The sequence below is a fragment of the Dasypus novemcinctus genome, chromosome 30, assembly GCF_030445035.2.
Source record: "Dasypus novemcinctus isolate mDasNov1 chromosome 30, mDasNov1.1.hap2, whole genome shotgun sequence".
In the NCBI taxonomy this organism is placed as follows: domain Eukaryota; kingdom Metazoa; phylum Chordata; class Mammalia; order Cingulata; family Dasypodidae; genus Dasypus; species Dasypus novemcinctus.
The window spans coordinates 33,202,458-33,223,941 of record NC_080702.1 but is presented as its reverse complement, the minus strand read 5'-3'; the positions used below and the strand labels follow the sequence as shown (position 1 = coordinate 33,223,941).

At 38.6% G+C, this 21,484-nt stretch overlaps 1 pseudogene; it reads right to left on the bottom strand.

Annotated features, from left to right (window-relative positions):
* The window catches only part of LOC131272966 (vomeronasal type-2 receptor 116-like), a 64,397-nt pseudogene extending 42,999 nt beyond the window's left edge, over positions 1 to 21,398 (bottom strand).
* Positions 21,399 to 21,484: the final 86 nt, after the last annotated feature.

The window sequence follows — 21,484 nt, the reverse complement described above, 5'->3', positions numbered from 1 at the left end:
CTTTGGAAAGCAGTATAGTGAAGCATATACAAGACCTTGTAATAGGAAATGGCTTCATGAACATCTCACCAAAAGCACGAGAAGAAAAAGACAAATAGATCAATGGGACGTCCTCAAAATTAAAGCTTCTGCACCTCAAAGGAGTTTTTCAAGAAAGTAAAAAGGGAGCCTACACAATGGCAGAAAATATTTGGTAACCATATATCGGATAAGAGACTTATAACTTGCATATATAAAGAAATACTGTATCTTGAAAATAAAAAGAAAAACAACCTATTTTAAAAATGGAAAAAAAGAATTAAACAGACACCTCTCCAAAGAAATAAAATGTCTAAAAAGCACACGAAAAAATGCTCCAAATCTCTAGCTATCAGGGAAATGCAAATCAAAACTACAATGAAATACCATTAGATTGGCACCTATGATAAGAAACAGAAGACTACAAATGCTGGAGAGGATGTGGAGGAATGGGAACACTCATCCACTGCTGGTGGGAATGAAGGAGGATTCAACCATTCTGGAGGACAGTTTGGCAGTTTCTCAAAAAACTAACCATAGATTTGCCATATGACCCAGCAATTCCACTGCTGGGTATATACCCAGCAGAACTGAAAACAAGGACACAAACTGATATGTGCACAACAATGTTCATAGCAGCACTATTCACTATGGCCAAAAGTTGGAATTAACCCAAATGCCCAACAGCAGATGAATGGATCAATAAAATGCAGTATATACATACAATGGAATACTACTCAGCTTTAAGAACAAATACAATACAAACACACATGATAACATGGATGAATCTTGAGAACCTTATTTTGAGTGAAGCAACCCAGGCATTGAAGGACAAATACTACATGACCTCAATGATATGAAATAAGTAAACCAAGCTGCATCAGAGACTAGAGACTGGATGATAGGCTTACAGTAAATCTGGGGGGGGTGGGTAGAGGAAGAATGTAAGGCGACATTTACAAGGGTGAAATCTATGATAAGCTGGATGTAAGTATGCATACAAGGAAGGGATAAAATGGGTGAATAGGGTCACCTTTAATTGGGGCTCTGCAGGCTTGAGGGGACTAGGGATGGGAGGATGGGTAATATTGCCCAAGAAATTAGGGGGAGGGTGGGGCAACATACAAACAGAGATTGTCAGGTATTTGGTTGAGAGTATAATGCTGAGAAAACCTTTTCAAAAATATAATAAGGAAAGTTGCCTGTTAAGATACTTAAAGGAGTTAATCTGACTCAGGACAGACCCCTAGGGAATATGTGAATGCTCATTTTGCCAGAGTTGGTTATATCACGGGTAGAGACCATATAATGAGAGTAAAGGTATACCCACATCTTGGGGAGGACTGAGGCCATCAAATAGAGGGAACTGTATATCTCAAGAGAAATGGTGGCTCCCAGCGCATTCAGGCACTTGAGCATGTCAAACCCTCAACACTGGTCCAAGTATCTCTGAACATGGCTCTTCAAGAAATGAACATTAACTGTCACTGTGGGCCCTAAAGGGAGGGGGAAATAGGTATTGAATAGATGGAACCAATGTAACTGTGACGGCAAAAGGAAGTGTTTCACAAGAGTATGCAAGGATGGATATAAGACATGTAAAATTACACCAAAAATATATAGGGGCTGATAAGCTAAAATGTAAATCATAATGTAAAACATAACTAAAAATTTAGAAAATTATATAGTCTAAAATATAAACCACAATGTAAACAAATGTTACCTTGTTTGAAAGCTATTGTCTCAATATCTGTACATCAGTTTCAGTAAATATGGTATGAATATGTTAAAAGATTATTGCTGTGGAAGGGAAAAGGTTTTATGTTGGATATGTGGGAGTACTGTATATTGTATACATGAATTACTGTGATTTAAGACTCTTGTGAAGATAAGATTAATAATTAGAAGAAAGAAAGAAAAAAAGGATGTAGAATTTTTCCAAATTAATATGTATTCTATATCTAACCTTTAAACTCATCGCTATATTCCATTTTAATATTAAGGGAACCTGGCAATATATTGGGCTTCACCTTTCAGGAAGTTTTGGATCACAGAGAGGTTCAACAATGGCAGTGGAGGAATATATGTGGGGGATGTTATTGACAGGGGACACATGGTTGGCAGGGAGTTCTACAGGACATATATCCAGGGTACATAAAAATGTTTGGAAATTTTCATAGTGGAAACAATTAAAAACAACACCCGAGGGAGTTCTGAGATCCTAACCAGGGGAGCTCTATCACAGTCCCTAAAGGAACAACAATAATCCCCCAAGTGCAATGGCAAGGACCAAAAAAGAATGAAGGTCCAACAATGAGCCCCTGATACTAATGGCTATGCTTGTGAGCCTGTGCACCGCACCTGAAATAAGAACAAGGCCTAGAGTAGCAATGTGCCTAAGAGTTCCCTCCTGAGAGCCTCTGTTTTGCTCAAATGTGGCCAGTCTCGAAGCGAAACTCAGCATGTAATGCATTGCCTTTCCCCCAGCTTGGGACATGACTCCCAGGGATGAGCCTCCCTGCACCGAGGGATCACTACCAAGTACCAGCTGATGACATAACTAGAAAACGACCTTGAATAAAAGGTTCAATTTTTATTTGGACCAGGAGAATATCTCTATCTACATATAATAACAGGAGTTAAAAATGCTTTTTGACCTAAATCAAGGGGGAAATGGAAGGACAAATGAGTTTATGTGGCTATGAGTCCCTAAAAAAATTCAGGAGGTTAACAGAGGGGTTGCCCTTATGCACTCCGGAGCAGAGTCCCAGAGACAGATAAAGTAGATACAACCCCAGTTATTGGTTCTTCTGAGGGCTACAGAGACCCACAGGATTTATGGTCATGGCAGATGGAGTTCATTGCCATGTCAGTTGGCCCTTCTTTGGAGTTGGTGTTTCTGTGTGATGGAGCTGGCCTCAGATGTGATCTCTTTTCACAAGCCTTTCCTGTTTCTTTACCAGAATTGTAGTTGGTGCTGGGGTTTGACATATACTCAGGGGATCTGAATCTCTGTACTGACCATATGATAGCCGGGCCCTGGACCTCAACAGACATCAGCTCCTACACTCTGGTTTATTGAACTTACCCCACTTAGCTAACATGGAGTTGAAGAATGTCAACCACCATACCATGGAGCCAAGAATACCTACAACTTAAAGCAGGAGGATTGCAAACAGCATCCATGTGGAATCTAAGCCCCCTCTTGACATAGATGTGGAATGGACACAACCAATCCAAGATCCACAGGATGGAAGAACAGAATATGCATTAGAGTGGACTTACTGATATTCTATTCATGAAATATTGTGGTTAGTAATTGAAGAAAATGTGACATTGGTGTGGAAAAAGTGGCCATGGTGGTTGCTGGGTGTGGGGAATGCGAGGAAGAGATGATATGTGGAAGCATTTTCGTGACTTGGAGTTGTGCTGGGTGGTGCTGAAGGGACAATTACCGGACATTGTAGATCCTCCCATGGCCCACTGGATGGAATGTGGGAGAGTGTGGGCGATGATGTGGACCATTGACCATGAGGTGCAGCGATGCTCAGATACGTATTCACCAAATGCAAAGAATGTTTCATGATGACGGAGGAGAATGTTGCTATGGGGGGAATAGTGGGGTGAGGGGGTTGTGGGGTATATTGGGATGTCATATTTTTTAATATTATATTAAAAATGAATTAAAAAATAAGTAATTAAAAAATAAAAAATAAAAAATTGCAACTCAAAGAGAAACTTAGGCATTCTGTTGTGCATTAAATAATATTAAGTATTGTACTTATATACTTGATGATTATGATAGTATTTTGTCTATTCTAAATAATATGCAAGGGGAAATTGAACATGTTAAATGTTCTAGTAATCTTCATTTTCTAAGTAGTTAATAAACATGCTTGTAAGATAGAGGAATAGCCACCTTGCCTGAGAGCAGTAGGGGGAAAAATCCTTTAATTACTAAGACCACCAAATTAATTCAGGGGTGACCTCTCACAGTCTTCACCCCACACCAGGTGAAAGACATGTTTAACCCAGGTCTCCTTCTTAGCTCTTATTCCTAAACCTGCCCACTCCATACCCTGGGGAGCAATGGCAGACCTACAAAACTAAGTGTTTTTTCCTACTACAACAGAAACAGCAAATGAGGTTGCTAGGACGCACTTCAGCTTTGTCCTTTAAGGTGGTCTATGTGTAACCTTCCCTCACCCAGTACCTGGAAACCAGGTTAAGATCAAATCCTAGGAGGAGAACAGACCTCAAGCTCAATGAGAGCCAAAATAGAAGGGAACTGATGTGACAGAGGAAGAGCTTTGCTAACACCTTGATATATTAACTCTTTGATATAATAACTCAATAATATGAAAGCAATACAAAGACATATATTTATTTTATTAACATTTTATTAATAATTGGAAGAATATAAAATGAGGAAAGGATTGTCTACAAATAGGGGTGCAACTGCTACATCATAATTCTTTATGACATACATACATATAGTTATAAGCTCACCAAACTGGGAGACACAATGACATACTTGGCCCACTTGTGACCAGAGTCCTGTTTGGATGAAATGTAAATATATATGGCTAGATCTAGATAGTGAATCTTTGTTCATTGAAAGTATACAAAATAAGTGAAGGATTTTCTATAAACAAGGGTTTAACTGCAATATCCCAGTCCCTCACGATATGCATACAAACATTCCTAAGCTCACCAAACTGGGGGACACATTGACATACCTAGCCCACCTCTGGCCAAATTCCCAATTGGATGCAGTATAAATAAATACATAAATAAGTAAATAAACAAACAAACATATCTAGCTTAAAAAGACTTTACTGATAATTAGTGTGAGAAACAAGAATTATATAATCTTTTGGATGATTAAAGCAATATTGATCAGAGTCACAAAATGACATAAAAATAGAATAGTTGTATGTGCAAACTCACCACCATCCAGCTCACAGCTAGGAAGGCCAGAAGCAGCAGCCAATGCCAATGTCTTGATTGGAAATAACACCTGTGCAGAGCATGCTCTCCCTGGGTGGGACTTCAACCTGCTCCATCAGAGATTAACTCCTTTACTGAGGTCATAATTAATGAACTGGATAATATGGATACCAACTTGAAAGTACTCCATCAATTCCCAAGGAAGTGGCCAGTCTCCTCAGGGAAGAACACAACACTCCCAGGGAGCACATTCCAAGGTTTATGCTTCATCCCCAAGATATGGCCAACCTTCCCAGGGAGGAGCACAATATTCCCCGAACGCATTTGTTCTTATCTGTTAGAGACATTCCCCAAATATGCCCACTACTTTAGTTCTCATTATGCCTTCTGAAATATGAAAATTGCTGACCAGTAAAATATTGCTAATTAACAAAGTGTCATGCATGATATTTCACTTTTAGTTTTGAGCAATACTCTACTAATTTTTCCCAATATACTTCTATCTCTCTATCTAGCCATCTATCTATCTATCTATCTATCTATCTATCTATCTATCTATCTATCTATCTATCTATCTAATCTTCCTACTAGCTATCAGAAGAAATTATTAGCAAAATGTGTTTAAAAATCAGAGCATTTATGATAATTTGGAGACCACTGATTGTGGCTAAATTTGCATTGCTTTGGTCCCTTTTCCAGCCGTTTCATTAGCTACGTGGCGCCAGAAGGCCAAACAAATGCTTCAGAATTTATCTTCCCAGACCTCTCAGAAGACACTGAAGTGCATCGCCTCCTGCCCATGTACCTGGTCACCTTCATGGAGAACCTGCTCGTCATCTTGGACACCATCTCAGACTCCCACCTCCACGTGTCCACATATTTCTTCCTGTCTCACCTGTTTTTTACAGATATCATCACCTCCTTTACTGTCCCCAAAATGCTGCTGAATATCAAGAGAGAAAGAAAAATCATGGCTTATAAAAACTACCTCCACCAGATGTATTTTTATCTGTCACCCCCTGCACTACACAGTCACCATGAACCGCTGTCTCTGTGACTTCCTGCTGCTGGCATGCCTATTATTCAGAGTTCTGGACTCTCTTTTCCATTGATTAATAGTTTTAAGATTGTTTTTTTCTGAAGATTTGGAAATCCCCCACTTTTTCTGTGAACTTAATCAAGTATTCCAATGAGCTTATTTTGACCGTTTCCGCAATGACCAAGTGAGGTATTTTGCAGCTGGATTTCTTGGTGCTATCCAACTCATAAGGATCCTTTTCTCTTACTCTAAAGTTCTGTCTTTCCTTTTGAGAATTTCATCATTTGGGGGCCAGAATAAAGTATTTTCTACTTGTGGGTCTCATTTCTCAGTAGTCACCTTATTTTATGATACATGTTTTGGAGTGTATCTTAGTTCTGCTGCTACCCAAAACTCAAGGGCAAGTACAATACCCTCACTGACATATTGTGTGAACACTCCCATGCTGAATCCCTTAATCTACAGTCTTAGAAACAAGGATATAAAGCAGACCTTAAACAATCTCTCCTGCTGAGACAAGTTCTCTTTATAAAAGGATCATTTGCCTCCAAATTAGAAATTTTCTCATGATTAACAGAAATCAAATACTGAGAGAGATAAATCTAGATACTTTTATTCGTGCATAGAAAGATAATCTGCTACAGATCTAATTTCCAGAATTATTTCCCTTTAATTTTTGTCCATCAAAACACCTCTTTTTATGTAATTTCTTTTGAATAATTTGAATTTTCAGTTTTATTCCCTAATACAGTATTGGAGTGGAAATCTTCAGCCTTAAATTTCAGCAGTAAAATATTTACTACAGGTAATTGATACATTTAGAATTATAGTTCTTGTTGGAGAAATGAATACAAACTGCAATATCAGCCAGATGAAAGCTATAGGTCATTTACTATATGAATTTGTTGAAAAAATCTGTTATATCAAAGTCTTTACAATTGTTGCTAGAATTTCTGTTAGTTGGTTCCAGAAAGAGATCACATACGGAACGTGACTTAGTATCTGATTATGTTTGCAACAATTCATATTGCATAAGCCACATGTGCCTTCTCCTCACATTCAGCAAATGTTAGGTTAGGCTATACTAATACCTGATTATTCAAACCCTGATAATATCACTAATCACATTTTTATTCCAGAGATGCAGTTTTGCTGTGTAACAATTTTTTGATAGGCAGGAAGTTTTCTGGAAAATTCTCTTGGTGCTTCCTACAATAATAGTCCTCATTTCATTGTCATAAAAGGCAATGTGAGGGAATCAGACATTGCTCAACTGATAGAGTGTCCACCTACCATATGGAGGGTCCAGGGTTTGATACCCAGGGTCTCCTGTTCCATGTGGTAAGCTGGCCCTTGTGAACGCTGCTGTGGGTAAGGAGTACTGTGCCATGTATGAGAGCCCCATATGCAAAGAGTGCACTTCACAAGGAGAACAGCCCCACGTGATAAAAGGGCTGCCCCCTACCCCCCACGAGTGGCACCACGCAGATGGAGAGCAGACACAGCAAAATGATACAACAGAAAGAGACACAGATTCCTGGTGCTGCCTGGCAAAAATGCAAGCAGACACAGAAGAGCACATAGTTAATGAGCACAGAGAGCAGACAATGGAAAGAAAGGAGAGAGAAATAAATAAAAATAAATAAATCTAAAAAAAGGCAATGTGAAAAGAAATCAAAGAAGACCTTAGCAATTAGTAGTATGTTATTTGTTCATGGATTAGAGGATAAATACCATGAAGATATCAATTCTACCAAAACTGATTTATAGTTTCAACATAATCATATTAAAAAATTCCAACAGCATACTTTAAATAAATATAAAAGTCAATTACCAAATTTATTTAGAAGGAACAGTGGCCCCGAAGAGCCAGGGACTTCCTAAAACAGAAGAATGAAGTAGGAGGGCTCATGCTTCTTGATGATGAATTGCATCACAAGGCTACAGGGGTCAGAACAGCATGGCATTGGCATAAAGACAGAAAAAATGATCACTGGAATAGAATTGATCATTCAGAAATAGGCTCCCTGCTTTATGTTCAACTGATTTTTGATAATCCTACCAAGTTCATGTTACCAAGAGAGAACAGGTTCTCCAGCAAATGGTCATGGAAGAAATGACTATTACTAACCAAAATAATGAAACAGGAACCCTAAGTCACTGCCCACACAAGAATCAACTCAAAATGAATGATCCAATATCTAAATATAAAGTTCAGGAAATTTCCTGAAGATAATATAGGGAAACATGTTCAAGTCTTTAGGTATGTGACGTTCTCTTAACCCTTTCTCCCCAAGCTGAGCAATGAGAGAAAATATAAATAAATGAGTCTTCCTCAAAACTAAACATGTTTGCACCTGAAGGACTTTGTGAGGGAGGTCAAAAGTCAGCCTGCTTAATGTGAGAAAATATTTGGAAGCCACACTTATGACAAGGCTTTAATATCCATGACATATAAAAACGTCTGACAGCTCAACAATAAAAAGATAAATGGACACAAATTTTAAAAAGGCGGCAAATGACTTAAATGGACAGTTTTCTAAAGAAGAGATCCAATAGTGATAAAACATGAGAAAATGTTCAGTATCACTAGTTTTTTTGAAATGCTAATCAAAACTACAACAAGATGTCATTTCACACTTAATAGAAAGTCTTGATTTAAAAAAAAAAGGATTCCACCAGTGTTGGAGAGAATTTGGAGAGATAAGAATGCTTATTCACTATTGATGGAACTGTAGCATGGCACAGCTGCTCTGTAATTCCACTTGCAAGTTTTTAAGGAGGTCAGATATAGATCTGCCATGTGACCTGACATTGCCATTACTAGGTTAATGACCCGGCCTGCAGGTCAAACGATCTGGCACCTGAAAGAGGGAGTGGGAATTGGGGGACAAGAGGTGAGAGAAATGGAGACAAGACAGGATTCTGATCAAGTCTCCATTTATTGAGGGCAGAGCATCAGAATATATACTAAGGGGAGGGTATTAGCAGGGGGTGATAGGCTGATGAAGCGGCTCTTCCATATAAGGCAATAAAATGCTGTTACACCACTTGCTATAGGTTGCGAGTCTTCAATGCTGGTCATGGCTTCTACATCTTGTTGCGCAGGTGTGACACTTTTTGCCCGAGAAACTGGGGAAAGGGGAAGAAGAAGGCGGAAGCACAGGGGTGGAGTAGGCGTGCTTATGAAAACCGCCAGGTTGCTGGAGACCGCAAATGCACGTAGCTCCGGGTGGCTCCACACAGGTTTATACCCAGAGGAACTGAGAGCTAGGATATGAACATATATCTGCACTGCTGTGTTCATAGCATCATTATTCACAATTATGGTAAGCAACTCATAAAAATATTGTGGTATATACACTTGATGGAATATTATTCAACTCTGAAAAGAAAGAAATCCTGAAGCATATGACAACCTAGAGGAACCAAGGGAACATAATGCAGAGTAAAGCAAGTTAGACACAAAAACTGAAACACTGTATGAGTTTGATATTATGAACTGAGCCTAAAGAGCAAATTCATGGAGTTAAAAAATAGAATATAAGTCATTAGAAAATAGAATGAGTTTATATATTTGAAAGGTGAGTTTTAATATGTGCAGACTTGGTAAAAGTGTATTTGTTAACATTTGGAAATGCATAAAAATGATGAAAGCACATCATAGTGTTTGTAATTAGCAGCCCTGGTATATGAGTAAAGTAGTGTTTGAAAGGGAATTCCAAGGTCAATTATCTCAATTGAAGAAAATATAAAACTTAGAACTTGGTAGCATAGAGAACCTTCTTGTGAAAAATTAATATTGCTAGTAGTGCATATATAAGGATGTTTCCTATGAAATGTAAAAAATATATGTTGATGTTCTGAGATGTTTGTATCAGGATGATTTGGGGAAAAACAGAATAAAAAACCTATGGACTGTAAAGTATAATAATATATTTTATATTAATAATAATTAATGATAAGTGAAAGAATGTAGGCATAAATTACTACCTATTGTTACATTTGGTCTAAACAAAATGAAAATTCAAATAAAATCTAGTGACAGAAATAGAATAGCAATTATGTATGGCAGGAGATGGATAACATGATTGAGAGGTGACTACCAAGGGGTAGGCTTTTTGTGTGTCCTTTTGCTTGATTCTTTTGTGTGTTTTTTTGTAGTTGTTTATAGATATTTTTCTTTTTGGAGAAACTAAAAATCACTAAAATTGATTGAAGTGATGAATGCACAACTCTGTAATTATACCAAAGTCCATTGTAAATTTTAGAGGGATTTTATGTTTTATGGATATGTTTCATTAAAATTGATTTAGCAGAGCCATGTGTTAATTTTGTCCACTGCCAACCATTAGTTTTCCCTGATATTATGAAATAATACCAGAGTTTTTATATAACCTACTGTGTTCTCTGTGAACTAGAAAAAGGCCAATACCCCCTTCATCACCTGACTCCAGAGACATCCATTCCTTTGACTTGAAAACCAGAGTGGCATTTTGAGATTAATAATTGCTGTGAGCTAGTGTCTAATCTTGATAAAATATGTGATCTGCCTATTATTTAGTACTCACTTCATGTGCTTTGGCAAAGTTTGAATTCATCTTATTTTTTAATTTATCATCCCACATGATCAGACCCTGATTTTGAGTCATTCCCACAGTGAAATGTACTTTTCAGAGATTTTACATAGGAAAAGTTTGGACTTCAACCCTTTATGAACCCACTTCACTAATATAGAATCTCAAGGACTTCAGTGTTGACAGTTCACTAGAACTGCAGCTGGCATATGAACTCCTCTACCCATCAAGATCCTTACTATTATTTATTTTTCAGGTGATGAATTCCTTATGTTAGGTCATTCTAGGGGTGGATTTAAAAGTTGAAAGGAAATTTATAGCTATCAGTGTCTACATTTAAAAATAGAAAAGAACAGTCATTAGTCTTCTACAGATCTGGGGGAACTATGAAAAGAAGGGAATACAGAACCTAAAGCTTGTAGATGGAAGGAAATAAGAAATACTTGAGTGGAGACACATGAAATGGAAAAACAATTGAGAGATCAAATAAAATAAAAAGTTGGTTCTTGGGAGAGATCAATAAAATTTCAAAGTGTTAGATACATTGAAAAAGAAAAAGGGAAGAGGCAAATTAATAAAATCTAAATTGAAACTGAGGACATTGCTAGAAATTGCAGATATTAAAGGATTATAAGTGAAAGCTTAGAAAATGGTATGGGAATAATCTAGAAAAAGAAATGTACAACTTCCTATCAACATACAACTTATGTAAACATACTCAAGAAGAAATAGGTCTCCACAGACTTATAACAAGTTAAGGGATTGCATCAGTAAGTAAAAACATTCCATAAAAGAAAAGTCCAGGATCAGCCAGCTTCAAAGATGAATTCTATCAAATATTCAAAGAAGAGAGAGTGGCCAAGATGGTGGCTGAGTGAACTTGACTTGCGGTCTCTCATGGGAAAAGGAGGCTGGGCGCCGCTGGAGATTCTCCGAGGCCAGGCTTTTTCAGGATTTTTGCAGGGCAGGAAGTGTCTGGACATCGATTTGGTGGAAAGGTAATGGAGAGGATTGGTCTATAAGATATAATTTGGCTTCTATTGCCCAGAGGTGAGACCGGGCTGACAGGTTGCTCACTCTTTGGGGGGGGCGGGGGAACCATGGTATAGGCACTCCGGCTGCGCTTTTGGCGGCTCTGTGGTGCTAGGGAATTCACGAATCCTGGGTGGGCTGTTGGGAGGTTGAGGAAACGGACGCCTTTGCAAATCAATTTGGGGAGACAGACGGTGTTTTGTGAAGCAGGGGAGTTTTTGATTGCGGACACAAATAATAGCGCTTCTGCCTGGAGCCCCACCCCCCAGGCCCAGCTGCCGATATGCAACAAAATTAGATTCTTAGTAATTGGGATGTAGTTTCAGGGTGCGGTGAGGGAGGGGGACATGTCTGGAAGTCGATAGGGGAATATTTCATGAAGCTTGGGAATTCCGGTTTTGGAATCCATTTTCGGCATTTCCAACCGGAACCCAACCCACGGCGGGCTTCGGATCTGCTTCAGTAAATTCACTGCGGTGTAGAGGCACCCTCAACTGGCCATTTTTTGGAATCACAGGGTGGGAGCTGTCCAAAACCTGAATTGTCGATTTACCTACTAAAAAAACCCTACTGAGTAAGTGAATTGCAGGGTTCAGACATAATATAGAGTTTGCGGATCTGACTTCTCCTTTAGGGCTGACACCCAGCTGCGGGGTTCCCTGAGGGCTGTGTTACACTGCAGGGCTCCTAGGCTTCCTGTTGACCAGATTTGACGTTGCCAGGTCTGAATCCCCTAAATTCTGGTGGCCCATACCTGAGACTCACACCTCTTGAGTCTTCAATAACTCAGACTTTCCACCCCTGAATCTACCATGCCCTGAGGTCCATCTGAGATCCCTGAATGCCCTAGCCTTCAACGTTTGCATTTTTTCTTTATTGTTTCATTTTGTTTTGTTTTTATTTTCATTTTACCTTATTTTTTTTATTTTTTTTAATGTCCTGATTGCTACTATTGCATTATCCCCTAGTCTATTCTCCCAGCGTATCCTGTAAAGTCTTTTTTTTACTCAGTTATTTATGGTTTATAAATTTTTTTTTTCTACATATTTCATTTTAACTCAATTATGCAATAAGTGCTGCAGGGAACACCTCACATTTGCTGGGTTTTCACATCCTCCACTGCCTCATTTCTGTGTGAACTGACTTAGGCTACCAACACTATCCCCTTTCCCCTATATCTTGATATCCGCCATCATCTACTGTCTCTGCTATATTCCACCTCCCACCTCCCTTTCTTTGATCCACAAAGTGTCTAACTCTTAATTTCTAATACCTCTGTTTTGTGTTCTGTCTGTTATCCACTCTTAAAACTATTACCTTTCTTTTCTCTTTCCCTCTCTCACGAAAACAATGGCCTTTTAGCACATACCATATTCCTCCCATATTCAGTCATCTACCTCATAATAGGTACTCTGCCTACTGCTATAACTCTACACAATTTACACGAATCTAACCTCCACCCTCCCAGATCTCATATTCTTGCTTTGTTAACATATATCACCAATACTACTTTACACGTTTTCCTTGCTTACACAATTGCCTTTCCCTGGCATTAACACTTTCCTCTAAAGTGAACTTAACCAGCAACAAGAAATTAGAATAAGAAGAAAAAAGTGACAAAGAGAAGATATAACACTTACACAAAAACAACAGCTAACTAATCTCCAAGAGTAGACAAAGAAGCTAAGGAACTGAATAAACCCATCAAGATAAAATGATGACCAGACAGCAACAAAAAACTACAAATCAAACCAGTAATCAGGAAAACATGGCTGAATCCAATCAACAAACTAAAAATCAGGAAGGGGAACAGAACTTCGCACAAGCAATGAAAGATCTCAGAACATTTATGACTGACAAATTTGATGATGTAATGAAAGAGGTTAACAAAATGAAGACAACACTTGGAGGGGAAATTGCAGACATATGCAAAAAGATAACAGATATGATGGGAATGAACACCACAGTTCAAAAAATCAAAAATACACTTGCAGCCAATATCAGCAGACTAGAAGAGGCAGAGCAGAGAATTAGTGACGTGGAAGACAGTACATCAGAAATCAGACAATGGAAGGAGTCAATAAAAAGATAGAAAAAATCCAGCTAGGACTCAGAGACCTGAATGACAATGCAAAACGCTCAAACATACGTATTATAAGCATTCCAGAAGGAGAAGAGAACGGAAAGGGGTCAGAAGGAGTGTTGCAGGAAATAATGGCTGAAAACTTCCCAAATCTACTGAAAGAGACAGATGTACATGACCAAGAAGCACAGCGCACTCCACTAGTCATAAACCCCAACAGGCCCACCCCAAGACATATACTTGTCAAATTATCCAATGCTCAAGACAAAGAGAAAATCCTAAAAGCAGCAAGAGAAAAGAAAACCATCACATACAAGGGAAGCTCCATAACATTAAGTGCTGATTTCTCATCTGAAACCATGGAGGAAAGAAGGCAGTGGTATGATATAGTCAAGGTACTAAAGGAAAAAATTTCCAACCAAGAATACTCTATCCAGCTAAACTAGCATTCAAACATGATGGAGAATTCAAAATATTCGCAGATAAACAGAAACTGAAAGCGTATATCAACAAGAAACCTCCCCTTCAAGAAATTCTAAAGGGAGTTCTGCAGGAAGAATGGAAAAAACAGGACAGGCAGAGTTGGAGGAGAGTATAAGAGCAACAAAAAAAAGACAAAAATAGGGGGAAAAAATACAAAATATGACAAACACAAATACAATCAAAATATGGCTAACACAAATAATTCCTTGAGAGTAATAACACTGAATGTCAATGGATTAAACTCACCTATCAAAAGATTCAGACTGCGACATTGGATAAGGAAATATGACCCATCCGTATGCTGTCTACAAGAGACACATCTTAGACCCAAAGACTCATGGAGGTTGAAAGTGAATGGCTGGAAAACAATCATACAAGAAAACAATAACCAAAAGAAGGCAGAAGTAGCTATATTAATATCAGACAAAATAGACTTTAAATGTGAAACAATTGTGAGAGACAAAGAAGGATACTACATTTTAGTGAAAGGGAAAATCTGTCAAGAAGATCGAACAATAATAAATATTTATGACCCTAACAAGGGCGCCTCTAAATACGTGAGGCAAACGCTGGAAAAACTAAGTGAAACAATAGATGCATCTACAATTATAGTGGGGGATTTTAATACACCACTTACAACTCTGGACAGAACATTTCAAAAGAGAAGCACTAAAGAAACAAAACATTTGAACAGTATATTAGAGGAGCTGGATCTAAGAGACATATATAGATCATTACACCCAAACACAGCAGGATATACATTTTTCTCAAGTGCACATGGATCATTCTCAAAGATAGACCATATGCTAGGCCACAAAGAAAGGCTGAATGAATTCAGAAAGATTGAAATCATACAAAACATTATCTCTGACCACAGTGGAGTCAAGCTGGAAATTTGCAAGGGACAGAGGCCAAGATTTCACACCATGATTTGGAAATTAAACAGCACACTCTTAGAAAAACAATGGGTGAAAGAGGAAGTCTGAAAAGAAATCATTGACTACCTTGAAACAAATGATAATGATAACACAGCATAACAAAATTTATGGGATGCAGCAAAAGCAGTACTGAGAGGTAAATTTTAGCCATAAACTCATATGTCAAAAAAGAAGAAAGAGCAAAAATTGAAGAACTAACTGCACATTTGAAGGAATTAGCAAAACAACAAAGTAAACCAACAGGAAGAAGAAGGAGGGAAATAACAAAGATAAGAGCAGAACTAAATGAAAGAGAAAATAAGAAAGCACTTGAAAAGATAAACAAGACCAAGAGCTGGTTTTTTGAGAAGATCAACCAAATTGACAAACCTTTAGAGAGACTAAAAAAGAAAAAAAAGAGAGAAGATGCAAATACACAAAATAAGAAATGAGAAAGACGATATCACCACTGACCCCACAGAAATAAGGACTATCATAAGAGGATACTTTGAAAAACTATATTCCAACAAAAATGACAATTTAGAGGAAATGGACAAATTCCTAGAAACACATAAGCAACCCATATTGACGAAAGAAGAAATTGATGATCTTAACAAACCAATCACAAGCAGAGAGATAGATTCAGTCATTAAAAATCTCCCAACTAAGCAGAGCCCAGGGCCATAGGGCTTCACAGGTGAATTCTACAAAACATTCCAGAAAGAACTAACACCAATCCTGCTGAAACTATTTAAAAAAATCGAAACAGAAGGAACATTGTCGAACTCCTTCTATGATGCCAAAATTACCCTAGAACAAAAGCCAAACAAATACACCACAATAAAGGAAAATTACAGACCGATTTCTCTAATGAACTTAGATGCAAAAATACTTAACAAAATACTTGCTAATCGTATTCAATAACACATTAAATGAATTATACACCACGACCAAGTGGGATTTATTCCAGGTATGCAAGGATGGTTCAACATAAGAAAATCAATCAATGTAATACACCATATAAACAGACTGAAGGAAAAAAATCATGTGATTATATTTATAGATGCAGAGAAAGCATTTGACTAAATACAGCATCCTTTCTTGATAAAAACACTTCAAAAGATCGGAATACAAGGAAATTTTTTGAACATGATAAAGAGTATATATGAAAAACCCACAGCCAACATTGTTTACAATGGAGAAATCCTAAAATCCTTCCCTCTAAACTCAGGAACAAGACAAGGAAGGATGCCCATTGTCTCCACTCCTATTTAACATTGCCTTAGAAGTACTTGGTCGAACACTGAGGCAAGAACCAGATATAAAAGGCATTCAAATTGGAAAGGAAGAAGTCAAAATTTCATTATGTGCGGATGACATGAAACTATACATAGAAAATCCTGAGAGATCTACAACAAAGCTTCTAGAACTCATAAATGAGTTTAGTAAAGTCGCAGGTCATAAGATCAATGCGCAAAAATCAGTAGCATTTCTGTACACCAATTATGAGCAAGATCAGGAGGAAATCAAGAAACAAATACCATTCACAATAGTAAGTAAAAAAAATCTAATACTTAGGAATAAATTAAACTAAAGAGGTAAAAAACTTATACACCAAGAACTATACAAGACTTTTCAAGGAAATCAAAGAAGACCTAAGTAAATGGAAGAATATTTCTTGTTCATGGATAGGAAGACTGAATATTATTAAGATGTCTATCCTACCAAAACTGATCTACACATTCAATGCAATCCCAATAAAAATCAACAGAGCCTTCTTTAAGGAACTAGAAAAACTAACTACGAAATTTATTTGGAAAGGAAAGAGGCCCCGAATAGCCAAAGACATACTGAAAAAGAAAAACGAAATTGGAGGAATCACACTACCTGACTTCAAAACATACTACAAAGCTATGGTCGTGAAAACAGCATGGTATTGGCATAAGGACAGACACACAGACCAATGGAATGGAATTGAAAGCACTGATATAGAACCTCACATATATAGCCACATAATATTCGATAAAGCCACCAAACCCTCTCAACTGGGAGAGGGTGGCCTATTCAACAAATGGTGTCTGGAGAACTGGATATCCATATGTAGAAGAATGAAAGAGGATTACCGTCTCACACCTTATACAAAGATCAACTCAAGATGGATCAAAGACCTAAATATGAGAGCCAAGACGATAAAAACCTTAGAAAGCAGTGTAGGGAAACATCTACAGGACCTTGTAATAGGAAATGGATTCATGAATATCACACCAAAAGCACGAGCAGCAAAAGAACTAAGAGATAAATGGGACTTCCTCAAAATTAAAGCCTTCTGCACCTCAAAGGAGTTTGTCAAGAAAGTAAAAAGGGAGCCCACACAGTGGGAGAAAATATTTGGCAACCATATATCTGATAAGAAACTTATAACTTACATATATAAAGAACTCCTATATCTTGAAAATAAAAATATAAACAACCCATTTAAAAAATGGGAAAAAGATTTAAACAGACACTTCTCCAAAGGAGAAATACAAATGGCTAAAAAGCACATGAAAAATGCTCCAAATTTCTAGCTATCAAGGAAATACAAATCAAAACTACAATGAGATATCATCTTACACCCATAAGATTGGCAGCTATGAAAAAAAAAGAAGAATACAAATGCTGGAGAGGACGTGAATAAAGGAGAACACTCATCCACTGCTGGTGGGAATGAAGAAGGAGCCAACCATTCTGGAGGACAGTATGGCTGTTTCTCAAAAAACTAGCCATAGATTTGCCATATGACCCAGCAATACCACTGCTGGGGATATTCCCAGCAGAACTGAAAACAAGGACACAAACCGATATATGTACACCAATGTTCATAGCAGCATTGTTCACTATTGCCAAAAGTTGGAATCAACCCAAATGCCCATCAACAGATGAGTGGATCAATAAAATGTGGTATACACACACAATGGAATACTACTCGGCTATAAGAACAAATACACTACAAACACACGTGATAACATGGATGAATCTTGAGAACCTTATGTTGAGTGAAGCAACCCAGAATTGAAGGACAAATACTACATGACCTCAATGATATGAAATAAGCAAGCTGCCTCAGAGAGCAAGAGACTGAACGATAGGCTTACAGGAAATCGGGGGTGGAGGAAGGAAGTGAGCCGACGTCTGCAGGGGTGGAATTTATGACGAGCTGGTGGTAAGTATGAACACAAAGAAGAGATAAAATGGGGGCAAGGGGTTGCCTTTTGGAGGGGCTTTGCGGGTTTGAGGGTGGCTGGGGATGGGCGGATGGGTAATATTGCCCAAAAGTGGGGGGAGAGAGGGGTAGCATACGAACATAGGAGAGTGTCAGGTGTTGGTGGAGAGTAAAATGGTGAGAAAATCATACCAAAATATAATTAAGAGGGTTACCTATTTAGAATGCTCGGAGGGGATGGTCCAATGTGGGACGGGCTCCTGGGGAATGTCTGAATGCTCATTTTGCCAGAGTGGGTGGCACCATTGGGTAGAGACCCAAGTAGTGAGAAAATATTTGGCAACCATATATCTGAACTCAGGAACAAGAAGTAAAAAACATCATATACATAGAAATCCCACATCCTAGGGAGGACTAATGGCATCAAATAGAGGGAACTGTATCTCTCGAGAGAAAGGGTGGCTCCCAGGGCATTGGGACAGTTGAGCAAGTTAGGCCCTGAACACTATTCCAACTATCTCTGGACATGGCTTCTTGGGAAACGGAGGTTGGCTGTCACCATGGGCACCAAGGTGGATGGGAAAATGGATGTTAAATGTGTGGAACCAAGGTAAATGGCGGGTAAGAGAGGAGTTTCGCGAGAGTACACAAGGATGGATATAAAACATGTAATATTACACCATAACATATAGGAAACAACAGACTGATAATGTAAACCATAATGTAAAACATAGGATAACTAAAAAATTAGAAAACTGTGTATCCTAAAGTATGCACCACAATGTAAGCACAGATGTCACCTTGTTTGAAAGCTATTGTCTCAGACTCTGTACATCAATTTAAGTAAATATGATATGAATAGGGTGTAAGAGTATCACTGTGGAAGGGATAAGGTTTTGTGATGGATGTGTGGGAGTGCTGTATATTATATATATGAATTGCTGTGGTCTAGGGCTCTTGTTAAGAGAAGTTCAATAATTGGGGGGGGGGGGGGAAGAAAAAGATAGGATGTAGAATTTTTTCCAAGTCAACACGTATTCTATATCTAACCTTTAAACCCATCACTATATGCCATTTTGCTACTAAGGGATCCTGACATTATATTGGGCTTCAATTTTCAGGAAGTTCTGGATCACAGAGTGGTTCAATGATGGCAATGGAGGAATACTGGTATAGGATACTATTGACAGATGATATATGGCTGACAGGGAGCTATACAGGACATATGTCCAGGGTGCATGGTAATGTTTGGATATACTCATAATGGCAACAATTAAAAACTACAGCTGGGGGGGGGGTACTGGGTTCCTGGCCAGTGGTGCTCTCTCATGGTCCCTACGGGAGCAGCAACAGTCTCCCAGGTGCAGCAACAAGGACCGGGAAGGAATGAGTGTCCAACAGTGAGCCCCTGACCCTAATGACTATGCTTGTGAGCTGATATGCTTGAAATAAGAACAAGGCCTAGAGCAGCATTGTGCCAGGGAATTTCCTCCTGAAAGCCTTCATGTTACTCAAATGTGGCCAGTCTCGAAGCCAAACTCAGCATGTAAATGCAATGCCTTCACCCCAGTGTGGGACATGACACCCGGGGATGAGCCTCTCTGGCACCGAGGGATCCCTATCAGCTACCAACTGATGATGCAACTGGAAAATGACCTGGAAAGGAAAGTTCAATGCAGATCAGCAGAATATCCCTGTCTACATAAAATAACATGTCTTTAAAATGCTGTTTGACCTAATGTAAGGGGGAAATGGAAAGGAGAAATGAATTTATATGGCTACAAGTCTCTAAAAAAAAAGAGTCTGGAGGCTGTCCAAAGGATTGCCCTTATGCACAACTGAGCAGAGTCTAAGAGACAGATAAAGTAGATAAAACCCCAAGTATTGGTTCCTTTGAGGGCTAAAGAGATCCATGGGTGCTATTGTCATGGCAGATGGGGTTAACTGCCATGTCAGATGGCCCTTCTTTGGAGCTGGTATTTATGCGTGATGAATCTGGACTCAGATGGGATCTCTCTTCATAAGACTTTCATGCTACTGTGCTGGATTTGTATTTGGTGTTGGGGTTTAAGATATATTTAGGGGATCTGAATCTCTGGATTAAAAATGTGATAGCCAGGTCCTGAGCCTCAACAGACTCCAGCACCTACAATCTGATTTATTGGACTCATCTCACTCAGGTAAGATGGAGTTGAAGAAGGACAAGCACCACACCATGGAGCCTAGAGTGCCTACAACTGAAATTGGGAGGATTGCATCCAGTATCCATGTGGAATCTGAGCCTCCTCTTGACATAGAGGTGCAATGGACACAACCAATCCAATGTCCACAGAGAAAAGGTGGCATTGGAGTGGGAAAAGTGGACATGGTGGCTAATGGGTATGGGGAATCGCGGGAAGAGACGAGATGCGGAGGCGTCTTTGAGACTTGGAGCTGCCCTGGATGGTGCTTCAGGGGCAATCACCGGACATTGTAAATCCTCACAGGGCCCACTGGATGTAATGGGGGATATGGGCAATGATGTGGACCATTGACCATGAGGTGCAGAGGTGCCCAGAGATGTATTTACCAAATGCAAATGGATGTGTCATGATGATGGGAATGAGTGTTGCTGGGGGGGGGTGAGTGGTGGGGTGAGGGTGGGGGGGTTGAATGGGTCCTCATATATTTTTTTAATGTAATATTTTTACAGAATCAATAATAAAATAAATAAAAAAACAAACAAACAAAGACGAATTACTTCCAATACTTCACAAACTCTTCTAAATTGGGATCTCTTCATAATTTATTCTAAAGGCTAAAGTTATTGTGAACCCAAAGCTACTTTAAGATCTCACAAGTAAAGAAAACCAAGGGACAATTTCCCATTTGAATATAGATGCAAAAACCCTCAAAAAAAGCTAGCTTATCAAATTCAACAGATGATGAAAAGAATTATCCTTCATGAGCATGTGGTATTTATTCCAGGATGAATGATTGCTTAACATAAGAAAATTATTCAGACTTGCAAAGCCTACCCTCTGGTTTATTGGACTTACCGTGGTAAGTAGGCACTTATAAGAGTGTCTGCAACTGCAAACAGGAGAATTGCATCCATCATATATGTGGAATCTAAGAACCCTCCTGATATAGAAGTGGAGTGAACATAAACATCCCAGGGTCCACAGGATGGAGGAATAGAGT